Raw genomic sequence first — 17,695 nt, 5'->3', positions numbered from 1 at the left:
GGAGATCGAGAGGATCTTCCGAGTGACTAAGTGTGCCGATAATCAGAAGGTCAGATTCGGTACGCATATGCTGTCAGAGGAAGCAGATGATTGGTGGGTTGCTACCCGCACTGAGTTGGAATCTGCTGGGAATGCTGAGATCACTTGGGCTGTGTTCAGAGAGAGATTCCTGAGGAAGTATTTTCCAGAGGATGTTATAGGAAAGAAAGAGATAGAGTTCTTGGAATTGAAGCAGGACAACCGGTCTGTTACTGAGTATGCTGCTAAGTTCACAGAGCTGTCGAAGTATTACACTCCCTATAACGAGGCTACTGGGGAATTTTCAAAATGTGTGAAGTTTGAGAACGGGTTACGTCCCGAGATCAAGCAGGCTATTGGGTATCAGCGGATTAGAGTGTTTTCTGATTTGGTTGACTGTTGCAGGATTTTTGAACAAGATACCAAGGCTAGAGCGGAGAGCTATCAGCAGAGGGTTGATAGGAAAGGCAAGAATCAAAATGATCGTGGGAAACCGTATGCAGCTGGCAAAGGTTTCCAGAGACAGAGTGGGATGAAGAGGCCTAGTGGGGGAGACTCCAGTGCCCCTGCTAAGTGTTTCAGATGTCGTCAGGCTGGACATCGTATCCATGAGTGTACCAGTAATGAGAAGAAGTGTTTTAAGTGTGGAAAAGGTGGGCACTTGGCTGCAGAGTGCCGGTTGAAGACTGTGACTTGTTTCAACTGTGGAGAAGTGGGTCATATCAGTCCACAGTGTCCTAAGCCGAAGAGAGAGAACCAGTCGGGAGGCAAGGTCTTTGCTTTATCGGGTTCTGAGACTTCTGTAGATGATCGTTTGATCCGAGGTACGTGTTATATTAATGGCTTTCCTCTTGTAGCTATTATTGACACAGGTGCTACTCATTCCTTTATATCTTTGGATTGTGCTGTGAAACTTAAGTTAGAGATATCTGAGATGCATGGAAGTATGGTGATTGATACTCCTGCGAAGGGTTCAGTGACTACTACTTCAGTTTGTTTAAATTGTCCTTTGAGTATTTTTGGTAGAGACTTTGGGATGGACCTAGTGTGTCTTCCACTAGTGCAGGTTGACGTTATTCTGGGTATGAACTGGTTGGTGTTTAACCGAGTCTATATCAACTGTTTTGATAAGACTGTGATCTTTCCTGAGATTGAGGAAGGAAAGAGTTTGTTTCTATCAGCAAGGCAGGTGAATGAGGCAGTAGTAGATGGGGCAGAGTTGTTTATGCTGTTAGCGACTTTGGAGGCTAAAGATAAACTGGTGATTTGCGATCTAGCTGTGGTGTGTGATTTTCCTGATGTGTTTCCTGAAGAAGTGAATGAATTACCGCCAGAGCGTGAAGTTGAGTTCTCGATTGATTTGGTACCTGGTACTAGGCCGATGTCGATGGCTCCGTACCGTATGTCTGCTGTTGAGTTAACTGAATTGAAGAGTCAGTTGGAAGATCTGTTGGATAAGAAATTTATTCGTCCGAGTGTGTCACCGTGGGGTGCACCAGTGTTATTGGTTAAGAAGAAAGAAGGTACTATGAGGTTGTGTGTGGACTACAGGCAACTGAATAAAGTGACGATCAAGAATCGGTATCCTTTGCCGAGGATTGATGATTTGATGGATCAGTTAGTTGGTGCGAGTGTGTTCAGCAAAATAGATTTGAGGTCGGGATATCATCAGATACGTGTGAAAACTGAGGATATTCAGAAGACTGCTTTCAGAACAAGGTATGGACATTATGAGTATTCTGTAATGCCTTTTGGTGTAACTAATGCGCCTGGAGTATTTATGGAGTATATGAATAGGATTTTCCATCCGTACCTAGATCAGTTGGTTGTGGTGTTTATTGACGATATTTTGGTGTATTCGAAATCGGAAGAAGAGCATACTGAGCATTTGAGAATGGTTTTAGGAGTTCTACGAGAAAAGAAGTTATTTGCTAAACTGTCAAAGTGTGAATTTTGGTTAGAAGAGGTTAGTTTTCTTGGTCATGTGATTTCAAGAGATGGTGTTGCTGTTGATCCTTCTAAGATAGAAGCGGTATCTAAGTGGGAAGCTCCGAAGTCAGTTTCTGAGATAAGGAGTTTTCTTGGACTTGCAGGATATTATAGGAAGTTCATTGAGGGATTTTCTAAGTTGGCGTTACCGTTGACGATGTTGACTAGGAAGGGGCAAGCGTTTGTTTGGGACTCAAAATGTGAAGAAGGTTTCCAAGAGTTAAAGAGAAGGTTGACTACTGCTCCTATTCTGATATTACCGAGTCCATCGGAATCATTTGAGGTTTACTGTGATGCTTCATTGTTGGGTTTGGGTGGTGTGTTGATGCAGAATAAGCAGGTTATAGCTTATGCTTCGAGACAACTGAGGGTTCATGAGAGGAACTATCCGACACACGATTTAGAGTTGGCAGTTGTGGTATTTGTTCTGAAGTTATGGAGACATTACTTGTACGGGTCAAGATTTGAGGTTTTCAGTGACCATAAAAGTTTAAAGTATTTGTTTGATCAGAAAGAGCTGAATATGAGACAGAGGAGATGGTTAGAGTTTCTGAAGGATTATGACTTTGGTTTGAATTACCATCCGGGTAAAGCAAACGTAGTGGCTGATGCATTGAGTCGGAAATCATTGCATATGTCTATGTTAATGGTTAGAGAATTGGATTTAATTGAGCAGTTTAGAGACTTGAGTTTGGTGTGTGAGAGTACTCACAATAGTGTTAAATTGGGAATGTTGAAGTTAACGAGTGGTATTCTGGATGAGATCAGAGAGGGTCAGAAATCCGATGTACTTTTGGTTGATAAGTTGACTCTAGTGAATCAAGGTCAAGGTGGCGAATTCAGAGTGGATGAGAATGGTGTTTTGAAATTTGGTAATCGGGTGTGTATTCCGGATGTTACCGAACTTAAGAAGAGTATTCTTGAGGAAGGACATCGTAGTGGCCTGAGTATTCATCCTGGGGCTACGAAGATGTATCATGATTTGAAGAAGTTATTTTGGTGGCCGGGAATGAAAAGAGAAATTGCGAGTTTTGTTTATTCTTGTTTGACTTGTCAGAAGTCAAAGATTGAGCATCAGAAGCCGTCTGGGCTAATGCAACCGTTGGCTATTCCAGAGTGGAAGTGGGATAGTATCAGTATGGATTTTGTTTCTGGTTTACCGAGAACAATTAAGAATTTTGAAGCCATTTGGGTGATTGTTGATAGATTGACGAAATCGGCTCATTTCATTCCGATCAGAATGGATTATCCGTTAGAGAGATTAGCCGAGTTGTATATTGAGAAGATTGTAAGTTTGCATGGTATTCCGTCGAGTATTGTTTCGGACAGAGATCCTAGATTTACATCGAAGTTTTGGGAAGGTTTGCAGAAGGCTTTGGGAACTAAGCTGAGATTGAGTTCTGCATATCATCCGCAGACTGATGGTCAGACTGAGAGGACGATTCAGTCACTGGAGGATCTTTTGAGGGCTTGTGTTTTGGAAAAGGGAGGTGCTTGGGATTGTTATTTACCTTTGATTGAGTTTACCTACAACAATAGTTTTCATTCGAGCATTGGTATGGCACCGTTTGAAGCTTTGTATGGTAGGAGATGTCGGACACCTTTATGTTGGTATGAGTCCGGTGAGAGTGCTGTGGTTGGACCGGAGATTGTTCAACAGACTACGGAAAAGATTAAGATGATTCAGGAGAAGATGAGAATTGCTCAGAGTCGTCAGAAGAGTTATCATGACAAGAGAAGGAAGTCACTTGAGTTTCAAGAGGGAGATCACGTGTTTCTCCGTGTTACCCCGATAACTGGTGTTGGTCGAGCTTTGAAGTCGAAGAAGTTGACACCTCGATTTATTGGTCCTTATCAGATTTTGGAGAGGATATGGGAGGTAGCCTATCGTATCGCTTTACCGCCGTCACTTGCGAATTTGCATGAGGTTTTTCATGTGTCTCAGTTGAGGAGGTACATTCCTGATCCGTCGCATGTAGTCCAAATAGATGATGTACAGGTGAGAGATAACCTGACTGTTGAAACATCACCTATGAGGATCGAGGATCGAGAGTTGAAGCAGTTGCGGGGTAAAGAGATTGCCTTGGTGAAGGTAGCTTGGGGAGGACCAGCAGGTGGCAATGTGACTTGGGAACTTGAGAGCCAGATGAAGGAGTCCTATCCAGAGTTATTCGCTTGAGGTATGTTTTCGAGGACGAAAACTCTTTTAGTGGGGGAGAGTTGTAACACCCCGATAAAAATAAGCTAATTATTTAATTTAAGTTAATATTATATTTATTAATTTAATTAAATAATTGGAATTATTGGATTATTATTATTATTATTATTGGAATAATAATTATTGGAAAATATATAAGTTGGAAATAAGGAAAAAGAGTTCCATTTTGGTAAAAAGAGTTTTCACGTGAAAACAGAGAAGCGGCTCAAAAAGAGGAAAAGGGCAAAGAGACAGAGCAAGAGGAAGAAGGTCGGAGAAGAGAAAAGCTTGAAGCTTAAAGATTCGCCGGATTAACTCAGGTAAGGGGGGTTTATCGTCGTTTAATGGGTATTATGGGTTAACATGTAATGGGTAGTGATGAACCGTTGAATTGACCCTAATTGGGATGATGAGTGCTGAAAAATTGTGATGAATAAACTGTGCTAAAGTCGTAATTGAATCTGTAATTGGATGGGTAGTGATTTTCCGAACGTATAGCTTTTTACGGAATCGGAATCGGAGGTCCGGAAGTCCTCCAACGGCGGAAAATGCGGAGAATTCTGCATTCTGCTTCGTGTTAGCGCAGGAACAGCTTTCTGTCTTGCGTTAACCGGTTAACCCAGGGCGTTAACCGGTTAACACTGTTATGAATTGTGAAAAATTGCTGTTTTGTCTGCGTTAACCGGTTAACCCAGGGCGTTAACCGGTTAACACTGTTGTGAGTTATGAAAATATTGCTGTTCTGTCTGCGTTAACCGGTTAACCCAGGGCGTTAACCGGTTAACACTGTTAAAATTGGCCAGGAAGCGTGTTCTGTCCTGCGTTAACCGGTTAACCCAGGGCGTTAACCGGTTAACACTGTTGGAAATTGGAAAAATTGATATTTTAATGTTGTGAACATAATTGGTGATTGGCCTATATCGGTGTGTGATATAGTAGGGATTAGTTCCCGTTGTTTTGAGTAGGATAGGTATTAGTAGAGTGTGCTAATACTGTGATTGAATTATTTGGCATGACATGATATGATTATGTGATAAATATGCTAATGATGTGTGAAAATATGCATAATGTTGTGAATGTATATATTATGTATGTAATTGTGGATGGACTGTTTTATGGCTTAGAGTGTGAGCATATGTCCATTGTGGATTGTTGTTGATGATGTTGCATTGCTAGAGGAATTAGCATGCATATTGTGGCCTTTATGGTGGTAGCTAATTCCCATGGTGAGGAATTAGTGAGTAAATCATTGTGGATTGTTGTTGATGTTTGCATGCTAGGTGATTAGCGTGCATAGCATAGCCCTTGGGGTGGTAGCTAATTCCCATGGTGAGGAATTAGTGAGTGAGTCACTAGGTCTCAAATGAGTGGGACTAGTGGGCTTGGTAGCCGTATCTGGATTTGATCGGTGAGGTTGAACTATATGTTCACGAATAGTCGGTACCGCATGCATGGAGTCTCATTGCATAATGTATGTATGGCGTGTAATATGAATGGATGTATTCCAATATTATACGTGTGTTTGTGTTGGCATTGAGTATGAGTATGAATTGTGTTGGTATTGAGTATGATATTTGAGTTGATGTGCCGTTACTGAATGTGTGGTATGATTAGGGTGATTAATGCGTTATTTACTTAGCATTACATGATATTTTATAATGCTTTTTATATCGATTGAGGAACTCACCCTTACAACTATTTTTCAGGTAACGAGCAGTGATTGAGTAGAAGCTAGTGCTTGGATTCTAGTGTAGTCTCCTTAGTGGGTCATGCTCTGATAGATGTAACATCGGGACGGGATGTTTTACCTTGTTGAATAATTTTACATGTAATGTGTTACATGTTTTGCATGATTGATTTGATTTCTATCCGCTGCGTATTGTGCAAATACTTTATGTTTTGAATTAATAAAAGAGCACGACAGTTAGTATGGTGAATGGTGTGAATTGTTTGTGTGACACCCTTAATTGCATAATTACTCTGATTGATATATTGCTATTTTAATTAAATATTTGGGGTATTTTAGAAGGGTGTTACAAGAACCACTCTCGATTCACACATTATGCCAACCTTTCACGTTGACATTCTCAATAGCTAGGATAATAGACATAATCTCTGCTATCAATAATTTGTTGCAACGTGCATCCCTTATGTGGCAAGGCTTCTCACTATGAACTACTTGATGTTTATTTCAAATAAGTATTTTTCCACATAAAAGGAGAAACCACATATCAAAAACCTTTAGTTAAAGAAGCAACTCAAATCTTCTCAAAACATGATTGATTCTCAATTACTCGCTTTTAACCAGACTCAAAAGGAATGTGATAAGGGGAGATATATCCCGATAGGTGTTAGGTGTAGTTGTCATAGGTGAGGGAGAAGTTGAAGAAGTATGTAAAGATGTGAATCTGTTTAAAGTGAAGCTAAAAAAGCTCAACGAAGACGTGAGATTTATCTCTAAAAAGCTGGAAAAACAAAAGGATGAGTGAGAGTCAAAGGTGAAGTAGTCCCATGAAGTGTAAGAGAGAGTGCAATATTTTATTTAAGAAAAAGTGGACCTGTTACAAAGGAAAAAAATCTTCCAAATGAGAAGGCTCGGGCTATTGACCACCTTCTTGATGCGGAAAAAAAGGATTTCTAGAATGTGTTGGATCAGGTTGTCATCCTCAATCCTAGAGTTCAATAGGTGAGTGAAGGGGAAGGTCTAGAGAATGACGTGGTTGATGGAAAATTGATCCTAAAGGATTTATCTTTTTCATTATTTATGTAATATCTTTGTTTCCTTGGTCCATGGAACATACTCCCGGTCCAATTTATACTATATTGAACATGGAACTACATAATATATTTCCGATTTTACATTGTGTATTCAACTTTTACGCTTTCCTTTATGTTGCTTGTTTTGCATGAATGTCTATCATGTTCCTTCTTGTTAGAAAATTCTCGGAAAATGGTTTCCTTGCTTTACCAATTTTACCTGCTTAAAACTTGGGAAATGGTGGAACTCTTCACACGAATGTTCATATCAGTGGTGATTATCCAGTTGAGTGAGGTTATCGAACCATCGTATTGGTGTTGTGGGATTATGATTTTTATTTCCCTTCTTGGATAGGCAGAGACCTTTGTAAAGGTCTTTATTATGTTTTTTTATATATTGTGTAAAATAATTATAAAAGAAACGAGAGAAAAGAAATAGGAGAAAAAAGTATATAAAATCTTTATATTAATCAAGGAAATAATTCATGGTTTGTCTCACACATTAGATGTAAAAAAATTCAATTTAGTTATGCACCATGTTTTGGGGATAGGTTCTCCTGTAAGTGTCTCAAGGGTATATGCCCCTCTACCAGTGTTGGTGATGACTCGGTGTATCCATTTCCACTTGAGAGCTAATTTTCCTTCGACAACATTCTTCTTTGTTATGTTAGTCTTTATTAGGACAAGGTCTCCAAGAATGAAGTCTTGGGGAATCACTCTTATGTTATACTTTGATTTCATTATTTTCTTTACTACGACCTCTCTTAGTATGGCCTAGTCGCTGAAGGAGAATTTCCATCCAAGGCGCAGCGGAATTTAAAAATTTCTCCATTTAGTGATCCTTACGAATGGGCATGATCAGTGATAGAATCGTTACCTCTTGTGGCGATCATGAACGTTGAACGATAACAACGTCTCTACTCAGTCCATACGAACGGATTCCTTCAATCTCAGTGCTAGCTGCTACAAATGAAGGCTCTGAGTGAGAGAGAGAGAGAGAGAGAGAAACGAAATTGCAAGCAAGAGTGACAATGCTTCTACATAAAGGTTCTATTTATAGAACCACTTGTGTGGGTTGCAAGCTAAAAAGCCCACTCAAGTGTATCTGTCTCATATCTCATAATATGCCAAAATCACTTAAGTGTTTGGTACCTTACCATATTTCGTATTCTACTTAAGTACATCGTACCTTACGATGTTCTACAATTCACTTAAGGTAACCGTACATTACAGTATTCCTTAATTACTCTATCTCTCATCAATCCGTCCTTTGTGTGTGACCCTATAGGTTTTCGCGGCGTTGGCAATTATATTAAATCACGTATTTAATATAATAAACAGTGAGCGATATCTAGCAACACATCACTGCTACCCAAGATACGAAAATGTTATGTGATTTGACAAGTCCTTCTGTGATAATAATTATGTGTATAATTACCTTTTTTCCCTTATGTCTATATTGAACACAAGGCATAGACCGTGTCATCCTTGTCCAGTTCAATATTGGGCCCATAGACATTTATCCTGTTACGCAGGATGGGCAAATTCCATCTAGGTCACTCATGTCCCTCAGCATGCTTTGTGGAGTACCCATCAACTATCTTTATGGTTATCCAGTTACGGACAACGTTGGATCAACAATAAAGCACTCGACTCTACATCTAGGGTCCACAGTGGTTTCAGGTCGAAGAGTGGTATACACCATTATCACCATGAGAATAACTTATGACACTTTGCATAACTTTCTATATAGTATTCTTATAGCGGGTCAATCCGGTATAAATATTACTCTTAATATTCATACCTATGTTTAAGACTTGATAACTCCTTATCCATGATCCATGAGATGTGATCATCAGTCTACAAACATAATAGTCTTCATGCTTTAATGTTATCCCACTTCACAATAAATCTCGACTACGGATACTTTAAGAATAGTCTCCTTATGTTTAATGTGATCTCATGATTAAGTCATACTTGATACATTAAACGGACTATCTATTCCAGGGACTTTATTAAACAAACATAATAAAGAAAAAGCCTTTTATTATTAATAAATAGTTCGATACAAGTACCAAAAGTATTGGCCTCTAGGGCTTACACCAACAATCTCCCACTAGCACTAGAGCCAATCAGGCATAACCCTAATGCCCATTGATCTAGTATGGCCATCATGCTTCTGTTGCGCAAGAGGCTTTGTCAGTGGGTCAGTAATATTGTCAAGTGTAGGTACTCTACATATTTTCGCATCTCCTCTATCTATTATCTCTCGAATGAGATGATAACGCCTAAGTATGTGTTTGGATCTTTGGTGAGATCTAGGCTCCTTAGCTTATGTGATAGCACCATTGTTATCACAATAGAGACCAATGGGATCCACAATGCTAGGGACTATGCCAAGTTCACTAATGAACTTTTTAATCCAAACAACTTCCTTTACTGCACTTGAGGCAGCAATATACTCGGCCTCGGTTGTAGAATCAGCAACTGTATCTTGCTTTGAACTTTTCTAGCTCACAGCGCCACCGTTTAAGCAAAACACATAACCAGATTGCGATCTAAAGTCATCCTTATCTGTCTGGAAGCTAGCGTCGGTGTATCCAATTACAGCTAACTCTTCCTGACCTCCATATATCAAGAATGAGTCCTTTGTCCTTCTCAAGTACTTAAGGATATTCTTGACAGCTACCCAATGGGCATCACCAGGATCAGATTGGTACCTACTCGTTGCACTTAAAGCATATGAGACATCTGGTCGAGTACATAACATGGCATACATGATAGATCCTATTGCAGATGCATATGGAATCTTATTCATGCGATCCCTTTCTTCCTTAGTTGAAGGGGATTGTGTTTTTGATAGACACATGCCATGTTGCATAGGTATGAATCCTTTCTTGGAATCATGCATATTAAAGCGTCTCAGCACTTTGTCTATGTACGTACTCTGACTTAGGCCAAGCAGTTTTTGTGATCTATCTCTATAGATTCTGATTCCTAATATATAGGCTGCTTCACCTAGGTCCTTCATAGAAAAGCATTTCCCCAACCAAGACTTTACTTGTTGCAAGGTAGGGACATCGTTTCCAATGAGTAATATGTCATCTACATATAATACCACGAAAACAATCATGCTCCCACTAACCTTCTTGTAGACACAAGGCTCATCTTCGTTCTTGATGAATCCATGAGTAATACATCACCTTGATCAGTTATGAGATATCCATATATCTCAGGTAGGTGACGTATCCTGCCTGACCTACGCTGGTCTTGTTCTACTTGAGCAGGTTGCTCTTACACAACTATTTGTGTTTCCTGCTCTAATTCCTCCATAGGTGTATCAGTTCTTTATGATTCTTGAATTTCTTCAAGCTCTACTTTCCTCCCACTGATTCCTTTGGAAATAAAATCCTTTTCTAGGAAAACTCCAGTTCGAGCGACAAACACTTTGCCCTCAGGAGGATTGTAGAAGTAATACCCTCTTGTTTCTTTAGGATACCCCACAAATAAGCATTTGTCAGATTTGGGCTCAAGCTTAGTTGAAATTTGTCGTTTCACATAAACTTCGCAACCCCAAATCGTCATGTAAGACATATGTGTTTTCTTACCACTCCATATCTCATATGGTGTCTTCTCAACCTTTTTGGATGGAACACGGTTAAGTGTGTAAGCTGCTGTCAATAGTGTATGTCCCCAAAAGGAGTTTGGAAGATCGGTGTGACTCATCATGGATCGGACCATGTCTAACAGGGTTCGATTTCTTCTCTCAGATACACCATTCCATTGGGGTGTTCTAGGAGGATTAAGTTGGGATAGGATCCCACACTCTTTCAGATGGTCATCAAACTCTAGGCTTAAATACTCACCACCTCGATCTGATCGAAGAGTTTTAATATTCTTACCTAGTTGGTTTTGTACTTCATTCTTGAATTCCTTGAACTTTTCAAAGGACTCTGATTTATGTTTCATTAAATACACATAACCATATCTACTGAAGTCATCAGTAAATGTGATGAAGTATTAAAAACCTCCTCTGACTGGTATGTTCAGTGGTCCACATACATCAGTATGTATGAGGGCCAAAAGATCATTAGCTCTTTCACCTTTTCCTGTGAATGGAGACTTTGTCATCTTTCCAATTAAACAAGATCTGCATGTCTCATATGATTCATAATCAAAAGAGTCCAAGAGTCCATCTTTATGGAGTTTGGAAATGCGTTTCTTATTTATGTGGCCTAATCGACAATGCCAAAGGTAAGTTGGATTTAACTCATTAGGTTTCATCCTTTTAGTATTAATGTTATAAATAGGCATTTCAAGATCAAGGACATATAGTCCATTGTTCATTTGTGCAGTAGCATAGAATATATCATTCAAATAAATTGAGCAACAATTGTTCTTTATTATAAATGAAAAACCAAACTTGTCCAAACAAGAAACGGAAATAATATTCCTGCTAATTGCAGGTACATAATAACAGTTCTCTAACTGAATTATTAAACCACTAGGTAAAGTCAATACATAAGTTCCTACGGCTAAAGCAGCAACCTTTGCTCCATTGCCAACTCGTAGGTCGACTTCACCTTTTGCCAAATCTCTATTCCTTTTTAGTCCCTGCACATTGTACAAATGTGAGAACCGCATCCAGTATCTAATACCCATGATGCAGAAGTAGATAAATTAATTTCAATAACAAAAATACCTGAAGTTGAAGTCTCTACTCCATTCTTCTTATCTTTCAGGTACTTTGGGCAGTTTCTCTTTCAGTGTCCGGTCTTACCGCAATGGAAGCAGGTGCCTTCTTTTGCTATGCCTCCACTAGGCTTCAAAGCAGCAGCAGTGGGTTTGGGTTTGGCAATTTCCTTGCCTTTCCCTTTATCACCCTGCTTGGTGGGCCTTTTGTTCTGTCCCTTTCCATTTCCGATCATCAGAATGGACTTCCCTTTTGACTTCAGATTCTGCTCAGCAGTTCTTAACATTGCCAGCAGTTCAGAAAGAGATTTGTCCATATCATTCATATTGAAATTTAGGACAAATTGACTGAATCTATCTGGCAACGATTGCAAGATCAAATCAGTCGCAAGTTCCTTTCCGAGGGGAAAACCCAATCTCTCAAGGTTTTCGACATACCCAATCATCTTGAGCACATGGGGACCTACAGGGGCTCCCTCAGCTAACTTGCCTTGAAAAAAGGCTTTTGAAACTTCAAACCTTTCATGCCTTGCTTGCTCTTGATAGAGCATTTTAAGGTGTTCGACATATCGAACGCTGCCATGTTCTCATGTTGCTTTTACAATTCTGAGTTCATGGTAGCTAGCATGAGACAAGCAGTTTCATTGGCATCATCGACATGCTTCTTATAAGCATCTCCTTCTGCCTTAGGTGTAGAACTAGGAGGTTCCTCTTCAGGAACAGGTTTCTCCAAGACATACAGCTTTTTATCATGTTTGAGGACAATCCTCAGGTTTCGGTGCCAATCCAAAAAATTTGTCCCAGACAATTTTTCCTGGTGAAGGATTGATCGCAAGATGTTGTTAGAGGTGTTTGTTGTCATGTTAATTTACATGAGGATTAATGAAAATATAAGTATCATTGACATATTTAATTAGGCCTTTAATTAAATATGCTCCCACTATTTTACTCAAAACAAATGACCCTCATCATTTGATTCGGAAAATCCCGTTGGAAGATTTTCTAGTGGGTCGAGATCCATATTTCACTTCGTTCTAAGTCCGCGTAGGCGGATTACACAAAACTAGGTTATTTAGGTAGGAACTCCTTCCAATTGTATCTCATACAACTCTCGAAAATTTCAGTTGAGTGAATAACTCCTTATTCCAATCCATCATATGGATCATTCCCAACTCTTGCTTCTAAACATATATAATATTATTATAATTAAGTTTGACCCATCGTTCTAGCAGTTGGATATTACAATTATCCCATCGCACCTTACTAATACAGAACATGCACCTCGCGTAGGCGAAACCTACATTATCCGATACTAGTCTTGATGAGTGCTAAAACTTGGAAAGCAAACATACATAATATTATTATAATTTGTTTAGTTAAGTTTGACCCATTGTTTTAACAGTTGGATATTACAATTATCCCATCGGACCTTACTAATATAGAACATGCACCTCGCGTAGGTGAAACCTACATTATCCGATACTAGTCTTGATGAGTATTAAAACTTGGAAAGCATAAACTTAATATTTAATTTGAGGGAATTCCAATTTTTCTGATCTCACCGGCTTATTTATCATATAAATCGTCTCTCACATGCATCAACATACATTCACATGCATCAACATACATACATACATAATGAAACAGTTATGGCCCCTAGCGCAGTTGTTCTCCCAAGCCAATGAGAGAACCTAAGCTAACCTAATAACGATCTAAGCTTCTCCAAGCAAGATCTTCAAGGTTGTCCTCCTTTGGCATTGACTTCTTTGCTTTCTTCATATCATTACACTACATAAAATAAACTCGTTTTACATACGAGGGAGTGAGATGAGAAAAGAAGTTACATTGAGAGATTTAAGAGAGAGGCACAACACGCAGGTCGTATTTTAAAACCCAAAACAAAATAAAGGAAAACTAAGGCCATAACCGATCACCACAAGACAATAATAATAAACACATTATTATTATTAATTTTAATTCTTTTAATTAATTAAAACCAAATTAAATTTCGACGACCGATCACACTACGCAGAGTTAGCCGAACGGGTGTATTCTGTCTTGCGTTAACCGGTTAACCAAATGCGTTAACCGGTTAACACTGTTTGAAAATCTGTTCAAAATTGTTTTCTGCCTTGCGTTAACCAGTTAACGCATATGGTTAATCGGTTAACACTGTTTGAAATCTGTTCAAAATTTGTTTTCTGTCTTGCGTTAACCGGTTAACCATATGCGTTAACCGGTTAACACTGTTTGAAAAATAGTTAGAAAGTTATATTTCATCTTGCGTTAACCGGTTAACCATATGCGTTAACCGGTTAACACTTTTAGAAAGCACAACTCTTGTGCAGTCATAACCCCAATCACATAACTCTTTGACAACACAACCCTTGTACCGTCACTAACCCTAATGCACCAATTTCAGACCGTCAAACACTTCTCGATTGTTGATTCAGTATGATTGATCAACACGTCATTGCTTCACCATACTAATGTCGGATCAAGAAGCAAACGACCATTGATCGCTCAAAGGAAAACAACCATTAAGTGTTTGAATGAATGAAACAGAAACAATATATCATATATACCGTATTTTGCCTCAGGATTATATATATCATATATATAACTTGATAGATCTCGATTTAATTACTCGTTTATTCTTTGATTCATTCTGTCTTTAATTGTATAAATACAGAAAATAAACAGTTATCAGATTCATGGTTTCGTAAGTGGCTCTGATACCACTGAAGGAGAATTTCCATCCAAGGCGCAGCGGAATTTAAAAATTTCTCCATTTAGTGATCCTTACAAATGGACATGATCAGTCCACACGAACGGATTCCTTCAATCTCAGTGCTAGCTGCTACGAATGAAGGCTTTGAGTGAGAGAGAGAGAAACGAAATTGCAAGCAAGAGTGACAATGCTTCTACACAAAGGTTCTATTTATAGAACCACTTGTGTGGGCTGCAAGCTAAAAAGCCCACTCAAGTGTATCTGGCCCATATCTCATAATATGCCAAAATCACTTAAGTGTTTGGTACCTTACCATATTTCGTATTCTACTTAAGTACACCGTACCTTACGATGTTCTATAATTCACTTAAGGTAACCGTACATTACAGTATTCCTTAATTACTCTATCTCTCATCAATCTGTCCTTTGTGTGTGACCCTATAGGTTTTCGCGGCGTTGACAATTATATTAAATCACGTATTTAATATAATAAACAGTGAGCGGTATCTAGCAACACATCACTGCTACCCAAGACACGAAAATGTCATGTGATCTGACAAGTCCTTCTGTGATAATAATTATGTGTATAATTACCCTTTTTCCCTTATGTCTATATTGAACACAAGGCATAGACCGTGTCATCCTTGTCCAGTTCAATATTGGGCCCATAGATGGTTATCCAATTACAGACAATGTTGGATCAGCAATAAAGTACTCGACTCTACATCTAGGGTCCACAGTGGTTTCAGGTCGAAGAGTGGTATACACCATTATCACCATGAGAATAACTTATGACACTTTGCATAACTTTCTATATAGTATTCTCATAGCGGGTCAATCCGGTATAAATATTACTCTTAATATTCATACTTATGTTTAAGACTTGATAACTCCTTATCCATGATCCATGAGATGTGATCATCAGTCTACAAATATAATAGTCTTCATGCTTTAATGTTATCCCACTTCACAATAAAGCTCGACTACGGATACTTTAAGAATAGTGTCCTTATGTTTAATGTGATCTCATGATTAAGTCATACTTGATACATTAAACGGACTATATATTCCAGGGACTTTATTAAACAAACATAATAAAGAAAAAGCCTTTTATTATTAATAAATAATTCGATACAAGTACCAAAAGTATTGGCCTCTAGGGCTTACACCAACAGTCGCAACACTCTTCAAGGATATTTAACCTTTCTATACACCTATTCTTGTTGTCCTCCCTTTAAAATGGGTGTAAAGTTCTATAATGTATCTCTTAGACCTCAACGGGGATCACATCCTTTTTGACTTAGTCAAAAGATTATTCCTCAAATGTGGTCGAGGTTTTCATATACGTCAATAGGATGTGGGGGAGCTTTTTTCCCCAGTTTCCCTTTACGCTTTCCAAGCTTAGTCTAAGGCCCCTCAATAAAAATTTGTTTGTCGAGTTTTCTTGGTTGTTGGTATATGAGGATGCTCCATGGAAATTTAATGTTGAGTTAAATGTAGGTTGTTTAACAAGTCATGGAATCTCCTGTCAGTGAATTGAGTTCTCTTGTCGGCCAACACAACCTCTGATATGTGAAACCTACTAGAATGCTAAGTTTAAATGTTAAATTATGAGTGATACAAATTCCTATTGGTTACATGGTACAATTGGAAAAATAATTATATTAAAATTTGAAATAAGTCGGTATTTGGGAGCAATTTTGTTTTCAAGTGTATCAATTATTTTGGGAGAAAGGGAGTTCATGATTGTTTTTATGACCATCCTTCAATAGTTTTCTTCATCATTGCCAACTGAGAGGATTCCTTAGTTAAAAGAAAAAAAACATATATTAATAAACAATTATAGAGTTAAAGTGGACAAAACTATAGACTGGGAAATTACATAAGATGGAAAGTTGCTATCAAAATTGGTTAAATATCATATAAATTTAATGGCATAATTGGATATATGGCTTTGAATTAAAGTTTATATTCAAAGTGGGGGGAAGATGTCAGCCACGACCTAGGTTCATGGTTCTTACTTCTTCTTCTTAAAAGTTGCCATCAATGTTACTGGACCCTATATGTCATGTTATTTTTCATTTTATTTCCTAGATTCCTCAAACAGTAGTACCTCTTGTGGCATGAAAAGTACCACGAGCCCTCTCGAGCTCAAAATAATAACAGAGTCGCCACCGAAGTTTATTTATTCCAAAAGGAAAGGGAAATATAGATAAAACCCTTAAAGAAAAAAGAAAATGATTTCCGCAACCAAATGCGGGTTTGGGAGTTGGTTATGCGAGGGGAAGGTATTAGCACTCCTCACATCCGTTCTACTCAGCGGAGACCATTTAGTTAGATTTGCGAATAGAATGTTAGCTTACGTTATTTGTTTTCTTCTGATTATTGAAAGTTGAAAAGAAACAAAAATAGGTTTTTAATAGGGTATTTGACAAGATTGTCAGTCTTGATCCTAAGTCCTCTGATGCGATGAGGAATTCAAAATTACGTAGTTCTTAGCTAGAAAAATATATTTTTTTGGATTTTTTCATTATAGTGCTTGACGAGATGTTGAATCTCATTCCTATGTATCCTCTAGTGCAATGAGAAATTCGAAGCTACGTAGTTCTTGGTAGAAAACCACATATGTGTTGGTCGGTTTTAATGAATAATGTTTAGGTCGCATTCCAACAGTTAAATATTGCTTGTATGCTCACGTGTGAGAGACTTGAGCGTTTGTTTGTATCGTTGTAGAATGAATCTCATTTGATCGTATTCTAGCGGTTAAATATTGCTTGTATGTTCGTACATGAGAGACCCCATGTTCACCAATTTGCACTCATGTCGTTCACCATGAGGTCATGGCGTCTGCCATGGACTTTGAGCCCAGAAAAATAGCAGCAACGTGGATTCAGTTTCTCCACATCTGCAGATTTTTCTCCACTCTTTCAACACGACTTTAGGACACTTTCTACTAGATTTAGCTCTATAAACATGCCTTAGTTTTCAGTTTTCAGCATGCAAGTTTTTTAAAATTAATTATTAGGAAGAAAAATCACTTTTGTAAAGCAGTTGTTTTTCACACTGAAGGATTGGTGCACTTTAGAGTTGAAAGATTTGAATCATTCGTGGTGTAATCTTGTCGGGAATAATTTTCTCGGAATTTATTCAGATGATTTTTAATGCCAGATTTTGTAGTGGTTTTCTATTGAGTACGTATATTTTATGTTCTTCTACTTTACTGTTATTGTTATTTTATTTCTATCTGCATATGCTTAGTACTACTACTATTATTATATTTAATATATTAAGTATGCTTGTTATATGTATGC

The sequence above is a fragment of the Lathyrus oleraceus genome, chromosome 2 (assembly GCF_024323335.1).
Source record: "Lathyrus oleraceus cultivar Zhongwan6 chromosome 2, CAAS_Psat_ZW6_1.0, whole genome shotgun sequence".
In the NCBI taxonomy this organism is placed as follows: Eukaryota; Viridiplantae; Streptophyta; class Magnoliopsida; order Fabales; family Fabaceae; genus Lathyrus; species Lathyrus oleraceus.
Note: the sequence above shows the minus strand (reverse complement) of the source record.